Source organism: Ambystoma mexicanum, chromosome 1q (assembly GCF_040938575.1).
Source record: "Ambystoma mexicanum isolate Mex_15411 chromosome 1q, UKY_AmexF1_1, whole genome shotgun sequence".
NCBI lineage: Eukaryota > Metazoa > Chordata > Amphibia > Caudata > Ambystomatidae > Ambystoma > Ambystoma mexicanum.
In genome coordinates, this window is record NC_090922.1 from 853,782,918 (window position 1) to 853,795,624 (window position 12,707).

Below are 12,707 nucleotides of genomic sequence, written 5' to 3' on the forward strand. Positions count from 1 at the left end.
GTGGGATCTCTCCCCCGCTCCTCTTCTGTTGTCCATTCCTCCTCCTCTGCTACTCCTGCTTCTATGGGCCTCATTACGAGGAAGGAGGTAACCATGCCGCTTTTAGCCGCATGGCTACCCCCTTACCGGGTAACGGGTCCGGGTTCCTTGAATGAGGAATTACCAGGCCATTCCGACCTTGGAGGGCCCGATAATTCCTCATTCAAGGAACCCAGACCCAGTACATCCCAATTCCCATTCGAAACCCCCACAGGGCTCAATGGGAATGGGGAGGATGCTAACAACGTTGTTAGCATCCTGGTAAAACCAGGCGTCCTTAGCGGGTTCCCGCAAGCAGACCTCGTAATGGGGCGGTAAGGGGTTAACGGCTCCGGCACCGTTAACCGACACCGTTAAGCCCTTACCGCCTTCCTCGTAATGAGGCCCGTCTTTTCTAATTGACTCATAGGGGGTTATTACGACCTTGGAGGTTGCCATGCTGCAATTTGCATCATGGATACCTCCATTCCTGGTACCGGACCGGGTTCCCTGAATGGGGAAGTACTGTGCCATTCCAACCTTGGAGGGCCCGGTATTTCCCCATTCAGAGAACCCGGACCCGGCCCATCCCCATTCCAATTTGAGCCCCCATAGGGCTCAATGGGAATGGAGAGCATGCTAACAACGGGCATGTTAATGACGGGCCCGTTGTTAGCATGCTGGGCTGCTCGCGGGACCCGCTAAGGATGCCTGGTGTTACCATGCTCACTGCTCTTAGAGAGACACAGCTTCACCTCACTGATGATGCCCAACTAGGCTGAAACACGTGTATGGGGTTGCTGTGGTACTCTTGTTCAGAGGAGAATTGCCTAGCATTTCGGTGCTGGAGTGGCCCTGGGCAGGACAAAGACTGATATGTGGGGACATTTCTTCTCTGTGAAAAAAACAGTGAGCTAAAGACTTGGTTGAGACTCTCCCAGGGGCCATCCACCCAAGAACAAGTCAGTGGGCTGTGTTTGTGCTGGTTGAGAGTTTCCCAGACCCCCCTGTTTCGTATTCTCAGTATTTGCCATGTTTATTCAAATGAAAAGGGTTTGGAAATAGGCCTATCTTGCCCTACCCAAAGGAGAATGGCCCTTCCTATGAAAACAAAACTAAAATAAGTTGACCTTGTGTCCAAATGCATCTATGCCTCACACTAACATACAAACCAAAAAAGGTACAATACAGTTTCTGTCATCACTTCAATCAAGCTAAGCAAAACATGATATATATATATATATATATATATATAATGAAAATCAAGCCCAAAGAAAGGGCTAAATCAGCGGAATGCACTCCCAAGAGCAGCCATGTCCAGAAAATCCAGGGCTTGGCAATAAGGGGCTACACGGCAAGAAACAGATAGCACCAAATGTTCTTTATTGATAAAAGGTGCATGGCAAGGGAGAAAAAGTTAGCATCAACGCGTTTCGCAATCAACTGACCGCTTGTTCACGATAGTAGGGGAACACAGAAAAATGACTCTTGTAAACACAATACAAACTCTCTGGTAACAATGTATAGAGTGTCTCATACACCACATAGCTCAAAAGTAGGGTAAAAACAATCGGCCATTTTGTAGTGACCAAGTGTTCCCTCATGTTAACCATAATAGTCTGAAATAAAACCATTACATAAAATGCTACGCTATAAATGGTGATTTACAAATTTAAATATTGCCGCTGATATATAGCAATATAAAACCGAGGATAAAGTGCTTAGTGCATGCACATTAGTGCGAGCTGCAAAGTGCTGAGAATAAAGTGCCAAGTGCAAAGTTCATAGCAGCAATAGTCTAAAGGGTAAAGATAAAGAGGATAAAATAAGGGGAGAAAAGGGAGGAAAAAAAAAGAGAAATATATGGGGATCAAAGTTTCATTCAATTTAGCAACAGTAATGAGCATAGTGCTCTACGTCCATGGGTGCACGGTTTGTGTAGTCACAGTTATTTAGAAAAGAACCCGCCTAACCTCCCATGGAACCATGAAAGATGGCAGGAAAATGTGCAGCCATGGACAGCTAAAGAATGATAAAAATATATATAGATCCTCAATAAAGTGCAAAGTGCATAGACTATAAAAATGCTCCAACTTAAGGGGCACATAACTTTCCTGATCTTCCTTAAAAATCACCTAAAAAGGGCATACATATTATATAGGCTTGTTTGCTCATGAGAATGCAGTGTACCTAATGTATCCATTATAGCCTAAACAAATTGATTTCAAAATACAAGGCAAATACACATTGAGTAGACAGTGTCTAAAAAAGAGTCCAAAAAGTGCTGTGTAAAAGTCAATATAACACATAGTTATCAATCTAAAAAGATAGACATGCTCCCTACTAGAATGCATGTTAAAACCAGATGGAAATATATATATAAAGCAGGCCGCTCATAATTAATGAAGAAATCTCCGTCAAATAAACAAATGTCATACAGGTATCATAAAGGTATCCGATAGAGTACCAGGAGAGTGTCTGAGGCAAAGTAGAATGAAAAAATAATAATAATAATCATATTATCAAAGGGCAAAAGGAGGATGTTATGTCAAGGAAACCAATAAAAGAGCAGGAATACATGCACACAAATATAAATAATAATAGTACATCACTGTGTGTGCTCTTAGGTTCCCAGAAAAGTATATAGTTCTTCATCCAGGTTGTGACCACTGGGTTTCTTGGTCTCAAGGTCCAAAATAGATTTAGTCTCCAGTTGCCTTAGCAATAATTCTCGATTGCCTCCTCTTGGCGACTTCGGCACTGTAAGAATCCCAAAGAAAGAAAAGCCCTCGAGTTTGTTATCATGTTGGGACTGAAAGTGTAAAGCCATCGGAGAATTGGAATCAGTATTTTTGATTGCCCGAATATGCTGAAGTATCCTAAGCTTCAATTTGCCTTTGGTACTGCCCACATACCACTTGTTGCAGGGACAATTAAGAACATATACCACATGATCCGTATCGAAAGTGATTCTGGATGTGATCTTAATGTTTGTACCCAGAATGGGATGTGTGTAATGGGTCTTATTGGCAGCATATGTGCATGCTTTGCATTTGGAGCACTTATAAAAGCCGTAAGATTTAGTGTTAAGCCAGGCACTGGTTGTAACATTCTCAATGGGCTTCATAAAGCTAGGAACTAGAGTGTCCTTGACTGAGATCGACCGTCGAAAAGTAATATTAATATGATCGCCCAAAATGGTGTTCAAGTGTTCATCGGATTTCAAAATGTGCCAATGGCGTTGCATGACTTTACGTATACTATGTGATTTAGCTCCAAATGTTAAAATAAGACGTGTCTGAGTCAAATCGGTGGTAATATGTTCAGTAGTTTCCTGCAACAATAGCTGTGAGAGATCCATGCTTCTCGCTTTCAGGAAGGATCTCTCCAGAATTCTTTTAGGATAACCACGTTGTTTGAAATTGTTAGCTATGAGAGCGCATTCGTAATCGAAGGTTTCAATCTTTGTACAATTTCTGCGTATACGAATAAACTCACCATAGGGGATACTCCATTTGAGGGCGGTGGGGTGATTACTAAAAGCATGTAGTGGAATATTAGAGCTGGTGGGCTTTATGTATAGGCTAGTGATGAGTTCACCCTGGGCCACAGTAACAAGAATATCAAGAAACGTGATAGCAGTCTTGCTGTGGCTCTCGGTGAATTGTAAATTCAAATCATTAATGTTAAGAACATCAACAAATTTTAACCAGTCAGCACTAGTACCCTCCCAGACTATAAACAGATCATCAATATATCTAAGCCAAAGGGCAATTTTAGATGTGAATTCACTGTTACTAGGATTCCAAACTACGAATTTCTCCCACCAACCCATCAACAAGTTGGCATAAGAGGGCGCAAAAGTAGAGCCCATCGCAGTCCCCTGAAGTTGCATATAGAACTGTTTGTCGAAGAGGAAACAATTATTAGTTAGACACAAATTAATCATCTCAAGAATCATCTGGGAATGTTGGAGATAATTGAGAGAGCGTGTATGTAAGAAATATTCGCACGCCTTCAGGCCATCACTATGTCTTATAGACGTGTATAAAGAAACCACGTCCAGTGTTGTAAGAAGGAAAGTAGATTCCCATGGAATGCCATCTATACGACTCAAAAAATCTTTAGTGTCCCTCACATAGGAGGGCAGAGAGGTAACGAATGCTGCCAGAGTCTCGTCAATAAACCTAGAGGTGTGTTCTAATAAGGCCCGACATAGTGTGACAATAGGTCTACCAGGAGGTCTAATAAGACTCTTATGGATTTTTGGCAGAAAGTAAATTGTCGTTATCACTGGGAATTTGGGATGTAAGTATAGACAGATGTCCTCGTCTAATAAATCCTTCTCACTCCAAGCTTGTAAAAGATGACCTTGTGTGTTACTCATATTTTCTGATGGATCACCAGGCAAAATGGCGTAACAATCCATATTTAACAATTGCCTGTGTGCCTCTTTGACATATATATATACACAGTTTCAGCTAGATGACCCTTTTTTCCAGGTTTAGTTTCCCTTCCCCTGAACTGCATCCGGAAAGGAAGTTTGGAAATATTGAAATATTCTGTTTCACCAAAGTTATTTTAACGATGATGAAAATGTCTTTCCCCTGGTTATTTTTCTTAAAAACTGTTCAATTTCAAGAAAGCATTGGTGTAACAAAGTTCTTTTCTAACAAACTTTGTATTCTCTGGTTTACTCCTTCAGAAACTCCTTCAACTGAAATGTTCAATTTCAACCAAGACTCAATAGAACCCAACGTCTTGTCCTCCTTTTGGTTCACATAGATCTGTAACGCTCACCTGATTCCCGTAGAGGCGCCGGTCTTGACTGGGCGTATACCGTATCTTCAAAGGTGATGTGTAACACACGGCTGGCTCTTTGGGCTGGACCTCTGTGCACTGTATGTCTGACTCGAAGGGTTAGATGTCTGCAGATAGAAAATATGGGATTAATGAACTGGGTTATTGAATGTCTCTCTCTTCTTCCCTTTCTCTTCTCCTGTAGAACCCCAAAGGTTAACGCTCTCACCTTAGGTAAGTGAACGCCGTGCTCTCCATCTGCCTCAGGGCAGGGTGCTGTAACCAGTTTCTTCACTGGATAAGGGGAGCAGGCCTCTTGACTTCAGAGGACTGCTGTCTGTCGTTTACTGCACGAACGGTAAGTTTCGAGTAATTCTAATGTCTTTAAAAGTCTTTAGTAATGATGTCTCTTGTTTTTGCAGGGTCCCGGCGATGGCGGATGACGGGCTGAAGTGAGTTGAAGATGGAGCCCGTGTGATGAATGGAAGCGCCTGGAAGCACGTAAGTAAGCGCTTGTTGCCTGCTTCACGATGCGCTCAAACTGTCTTTTTATTTTGCAGGTACAAGTTCGGAGCGGCTGCAGGGTGCCGGAATACCCACTGGGTTAGATGTGGAAAGGAGTAATGGCACGTGAGTATTAAAGTTCTCCAATGTCTTTAAACGCACCTTGTTTTGTCTTTCAGATGCGGGATGCAGCGCCGAAGGCCTCCGGAGCTTGCGAAGAGCTGGCAAGCTTTTGTCTTTCAGATGCCCGAATGCAGTGCGAAGACCTCCGGAGCGCACGAAGAGTAGGTAAGCCTTTGTCTTTCAGATGCCAGAATGCAGCGCGAGGCGTTGGTGACAGCCGATGGACCAGGTAAGTGAAGCACTGTCACTGAAGACCGTAATGCTAACCTGTTCTTTCTTGTCTTTATAGGTGTTGCTGAAGACTGGATTCAGGATGGTAAGCCTTTTTCCTTAGGCCCAGGATCAGATGCAGAAGACACGATGAGCGTTCTGCTGCAGAGGATGCAGAATAACGCAAAGCAAGATTCATCCATCGGGTGTGGTTTAAATAGCCTGTCGGGGGGAAATTCTGCCGGGGTCGGCCGGGCCGTCCGCAGACCTCCGGGCAGGGAGGCCCCAACTCCTCCCGTATATCCCAAAAGAGATAGAGTATGAGACACGCACAAGAAGCAAGGTGACTCTGCTGTTTATTAAACACAAACGGCAGGGATGGGTCAAGGATCATACGCGTCTGACCTGACACACACACAATCGTGGGGCTCGCAGGCCCTTTTTACTGTAGTATGACGCGCTACTTGCGTCACTTCGAAAGTTGACAAAAAACCTATTGCCACTCTTAATTGGTTGCTCGAGTGGTAGAGCTAGTATAGCATACGTATAGAAAATAATATGAGTGGACGAGGGTTAGTCAGGTGATATATCTGGGATGTCCCTACAATTAGATACATGAGAATTGTTACATGAAGACTCCTAATGATTGGTTAATATTAATGGCGTCAGTGATAAGAGCCCCATGTTCTGATTGGTGCGCCCGTGAGCTTCCCAGCCTGGGACCATCGCTGTTCCCAGCTCTCGGTGTACCTGCAAGTTGCAACAATGTTTCACTATGGGTACATGCAGACAATGTGAAGACTTATTCATGAGCTGGACGGCCGACTACTCCCACTGTCGCAGATGTCCATTGATCCTTTCAAGTGTATCTGCCAGTGTCTTGTAACGAGGGATCCAGACGCCTCCTTCCTCCTGGGCTTGGCATCTTGTCAGGTTCGGCTTGGTCACGTGAGGTGGGACCGTGTTTGAGGCAGAATTCTGCACAATTAATATTGTTTTTCCACTGTGTGCCTGGTTTAATTTACAGGTGCGACTTTGATGTTGGTGCACGGCGTGCGAGGTTGCAACATCGTGCCCTTGATGGTCTGCTTTTGGAATGTGGGTTTGCAACATTACGACCTTGGCTGTCTGCTTTCGCCAGGCTCATTCTGTAGGATCAGCAACCTGACTCTTGTTCTGTTAATGTCCACGGGAGCTCTTGCTTGCGGCCTACTTAGGCCTGGTGTATAGGTGGAACCGTTTGGTGCACAGGCGCTTTAGGTTATAGTCTCATATTATCTTATGACCAGTATCGTGTCTTCGTTATAATTCTCATTATGGCACCTAGGTTTAGAAGAAGAGTAAGCAAGCTCTTTAGATGAGTTCATGGTGCGTCTTGCGTTTCTGCATTTTGAGAGCCTATGTGGAAAATAATAAAGATGCACGTCCGTGAGTATGTCTGTCGCCTACGTCATAGCACTGAGTATATGCTTCGTGTAAATTGGTGCGGGAGTGTCCAGTGTGTATATTGGCACAGGTGTGCTATCCGTTGGCTAGGTCGTCATGGCATCTCTAACGACTTATAGGTTTTAGTCTAGTTGATCCATGCCGCAGGCATCGCCATGGGCAGGGCGGGCTGCTGGGCAGGCAGATGGACACATCCGTATGTTCCTGTACCAGGGTATTTGGTCGTCTGGTAGGTGGGCAAACTCTTCTCGTGGCGGGTGCTTGGGCCGTGAACCTTTAGGCCAGGCGCGAGAGGGGGAAGATGGGAGCCTGTTTTTCCATTTTCCCACTTCAGTCCCCCCTCTGGTCGACTTGTCGACCACAAACATATCCTTTTCGTTATCTCCTCTTACTCTCCATATTTTAGTTATTCCTCCTAAATGTCCATAATGGTTAACATGATCTTCAAATGACCAATACATATATTCACAGGTTCCTCCAGGAGTACAGTATACCCATTTCCCTATGTAACTCCTGGGGTTTCTTGGGTTCTCGACCTTCACCGATGGTGGGTCCAGGTGGTTGGTAATGATCTGATTGCGCAATTTCTCTCTCTCTTGTATGATTATGCCTGTGTGTTGGCCGTCATCTGCTGGCATCAGTGGGTGCATACCGACCATTTCAAGCAACTCGTCAGTGGTGCGTGCCTTCCGGGCTTTCCAAAATCTTATTATGATCAGTGTTGCTCCAGCAAAAATAATACAAGCAACTATAATTTTCAGTCCATCTGACAGCCAAGATGGCATCCATGACCATAATAGCGAAAACCAGCTCTCATCCTTTTTCACACCTTTACTTTCATCCACCATTTTGGAGTGCAACTGGGCCAATTGTGAAACTGCTTCTGTCAGTGTACCGTTGTCAGCATCATTGGCAGGAATGAATGTGCAGCATGATTGTCCTATCTTTGCGCAAACTCCTCCTTCCATGGCAGTGAGGAGGTCCAATACATATCTGTTCTGCAGTGCTACCATCCTTATTGCTCGCAGCTCCTCTTTTATCGCGTTGAATCCGTTTACTGTAGAATTGATGGTCATCATAAGTTCCCATCTAGTTATCTGGAGCCATTTTGCGTTTGCGTAAGCCTGTAGTCCCGGATGTATTATTGAGGAGAAGAACATTGCTGCTCTGCTGAATAGTCTGTGTTCTGGCGGGATTGAAGTGAGTGCCGTTTCCGATCTTCCCCATAGGTAATTTCTTGTCAGAGGTTCTCCTTGTCTTTTCCGTATATTTAGGACAGTATCATTGCCGCTGGTCCTGTTCCCTGGCTCCTCCTGAGGTGGTGCAGATCTCTTATTTCTCTTATCCCCTTCATCCATCTTGGGAAAGTTCGCCACATTCACATGCTTCTGGGGTACCACTAGTGATGGTACATTGACGTGCACCATCGTGCATACACCATTCCACAGAGGGGGGCAGTGTGTGATATGCCTTTTCTCCACAGGCCCAGTAATGGTCCATTATCACTACTGTTCCTGCTCCCCCCTCAGGTAACTCCATCACGCTTCCACAATTGGTGTTGTATCCTACGTCCACCTCTCCTTTATGTTGGTAGCATACTTTAGGCGCAGTCAGCGGCAGAATTGTTATCGGGTCTTCATCCGTTTCTATCCATGTGAGCATAGGCACCTATTTGATCCAAGTCGTCCAACATCTGTGGTTGTGTGCATCGATAGTTGAAATAGTTTCTTTTGTTACCATGTTGCTGCCAACCACTCCTATCTCCCATTTGTTGTCCAAGTACACTTTTCCCGTTATCGTCACCAGTGGCCTCTCCCAGCATCCTAGTTTACCAGGAACTTCAGTGGCGTACCAATCACATGATAAATACTGCAGTGTTACTTTCTTTGTTTCTCCTTTTGCAGGACCACTTGTTATGTATCTGAATGCTTCAGCATGTAAACTGCTCTTGTGGTAACTCAAATAAGTCTTGAGGAAGTTGTTTTCGTATGGGTATGAGTCTCGTGTTTTCCACGTCATATGCACCACTGTCCCTTGAAATCTTCCTTTCGTTTGGAACAGTGCCAAGTATATTATGCATCATGCTGTTTTCTCGTCTATCTCTGTGGCAACAAATGTTCGAGAAGCACTCATGGCGTATGGTATTAATGAGCAAACGTAGCAGCTGTCTTCTGTTGTCTGCTTACCAATGCGGGTCATGTGTTGATACCATATGTTGTTTGAGACGTGTGCTGAATCTTGTATGTAATTGTCAATACCTTTATTATCTGAGTATGTGCTGCGTTGAACTCTATTTTGCTTGTGCGCAATTTTACTAATATCACCTGATGTAACACCTGTTGCAGCTGGGGATGGGGGTGTGTTAGGTTTGAGTACAGCAATAATATTGATAGCACAGCTGTACTGCCATACAGAGGCAGCTACGAACCCGGTGATTACCAATATCCCTATTACTTTTATTACATACGCTAATTTCACCGGCATTTTGCTCTTACCTTGCTGCAGTCCGGCAGCGTATTCTTGCGACGTTAGAGTTGCCCGCCTGAAAATTCTCAATATGCTGGTTATTAAATGTTAGTTGTTGTTTTTTAAGCTCTCCCTATCAAATAATCATTCAGTGCCCAGGCGAAGAGCTGTTCCCACGCTACTCTAAGCGATCTATCTCTTAGGGCAGGTAAGTATGGGTGGAGGTGGGACATCGAATATTCTATGGCCAAAAGGAACGCTGTGTAGTAGACACGTACCCTTTTCCTTTTCAGGTACGTTGGCCTTTTTATTTCATATACAAATTGGTGTGACAATTCTTCTGGGTAGTTATCGTCTGAGGGTACCATCTACTCCTGGGCAGTGAATTTGTTAGTTATCTACTTTCTTAGCAATACAATAATACGCAATTCCTGCATGTGCGAGAGAAAAGAAAAGAGAGCATTCACGTGGTTACATGTGTAGTTGTGCAAGACAATGTCCTTCAGTTCAGTTACTACTGTAATGGGGACAGGGGTCAGTGGATGATGGGCAGGGGGTTTTTGGGTTCAACTGGTGGGCGTGGCTTTTACTCTTTAAGCGTGTGATCATGGGGTGGGCTGTATGGGGATCACCCCTTCCTTCTTCAGTTATTGTCTCTGGGGAGTGACAAGGTATGGGAATACTTGGGCCACTGGCTGTGGTAGGACTTTCTTCTTCCGTTGTCGATGTTGTCGCTGTTCTCTCAATGGACCTGTCGGTGGCGCTGGGGCGGGTCTGTTGTCTGTAGATCTTTATGTCGTGTAGGTGGTTCCAGGCACGCTTGTCTTGTAGCTTTACTGCTCTTGTTGATACCTCCTCTACCAGATGGGGACCAGTAAAACGTGGGCTATTCCATTTCCTATTGAAGTTGCAAAGTAGTACGTGGTCACCTTTAGCAATCTTACACAGTCCTTCCTTTTCCAGTTCTTTATCCGCCTCTTCTTGTTGGCTTCTATTAGACCCGCCCCGTGTGCGCTCGAGCTGTTGAGACACAAACACTACACTAGTAATCAAAGAAGACACATATTGGTACATTTCATCACCCAGAACACTTGCAGTACTTTCGTGGTCGGTAAATGCTCTTGACGTTGGCGTTAGGGGAAGGCGCATTTGACGTCCGGTAACCACCTCATGGGGAGTGAGGTGGTGGTCGGACCCTGGCCTATTCCTTAGCTCAAATAAAGCTAATGGAAGACAATATAACCAACTCCTCTTTGTTGTTTGTTGTATCTTTGCAATTGCCTCCTTTAATAGGCCATTCAGTCGTTCACATATACCGTTGGCCTGTGGGTGGTATGCACATGCAAATTTATGTTGAATGTTCAGCAGTGATGTAATGTGCTGAAACATCTCGTTTGCGAAATGTGGGCCATTGTCTGACCTTAACACCTCGCACACTCCCCACCTGGGGAAGACCTCCCTCACTATGAATTTGGCTGCTCTAAATGCATCTGGGTGTGAACAGGGCCCTGCCTCAATCCACCTAGAAAATGGGCATACTACTACAATCATATACCTATTTCCTTGACATATATTGATCATATCAACATAGTCAATATGGAGATGCCGGAAAGGTCCCTCTGGCTGGGGTATAGTACCTCTTATCACCTTTAAAGTGTGGCCGGCCGTAAACTGTTGACATGTGAGACAATTACTGATAAAATTTGACACATGCGAATTTAACTCGGGGCAGAACCGGTCTTCCCTAATTCGTGCTGCAATTACTTCCTTGCCTGTGTGGGCTGGATGATGTAGTTGGTTCAGGGCGGTGTTCAAAAGTGCCAATGGCATTACAACCTTTCCAGTGCCACCCTGGCGCCATAGTGCGTCGGTTGGTGACATTGTACACCCTCTTTTTACCCATATTTCTTTTTCGGCCATTGGTGCAGCCGCTTGTAACTCCATAATCTGTGTGGCTGGGAGATGGGTGTACCCTTCTCTTATCAACATCTCCTTAGCCATTCCCCTTCCTCTCCCTCTCTGTGACTCTGGGGGGTTCCATATCTCACCAAAGTATGCAGCATACTTCGCATGTGCGTCCGCTGCTGCGTTTCCCTTCGAGACGTGGTCTTCACCATTGGTGTGTGCGGTGCATTTCACTAAAGCTAATTCTTGGGGGTCATTAATTACTTCAATTAGTTCAGCCAATAAGAGGGCATGTTGCACTGGAGTGCCATCAGCTCTCCTAAACCCTCTTCTTCTCCATTTCGACAGCCCTGAGTGGACAGTGGATGTAACATATGCGCTGTCGGAATATATGGTCACCCGTTTGTCAAAGCTTTCCTTCAACGCCAAGATCAGTGCGACCAGTTCAGCTGCTTGAGCGGAGTAATGCTGTGGTAATTGTACACATTTCATTGCCACACACACTGGTACCTCCATCATTTTTACCACCACAGCCCTAGTTCTCCTCACACCATCCCTCTGATCGATATTTGATGACCCATCAATAAATAAGAGCTCACCCCCCTCTAGTGCGTTTTCCTCAACTTTTCTAGTACATGAGTACATTTCAGTCGTTTGTGTACAGTCATGGGCATAATCTCCCTCCTCAATTACTTCTGCTAGGAACCTTGCAGGGTTGACCGTGCTGCATCTAACAATTGATAGTTCGGCTCTAGATAGAATGATCTCATAACCTGATGCTCTTTGCGTGGTGAGGGTGGATTTAGGTTTATTTAATATCGCAAAAAGTGCATGTTCCACAAATAGTGTAGTTGGGCACCCCATGGAGATTGCTGATGCTTTTTCTACCGCAAAAGCAGCTGCGGCGAGACCTTGTTCACGGGGGAAGTGGCCTAACATTACAGGATCTAAGTGGCCACTGTAAAATGCTACTGGTTTGTAGCCCATGCTTGTTTTCTGAACCAACACTGCTTTCATTACTGCTGAGTCGCAATGTGAAAATATAAAAAATTGCCGCTCATAGTCTGGGGATGCCAGTACTGGAGCAGTTGATATCGCATCTTTTAATTCATCAAAAGCTTCTTTCATTTCCATCGTCCACCCCAGTTTTTTCTCCCCTTTATTAGCTTCCCGTAACGCCTCAAGCAGAGGTCCTATGTACGAACTGTAATCAAATACCCAAGCTCTACAGTAGT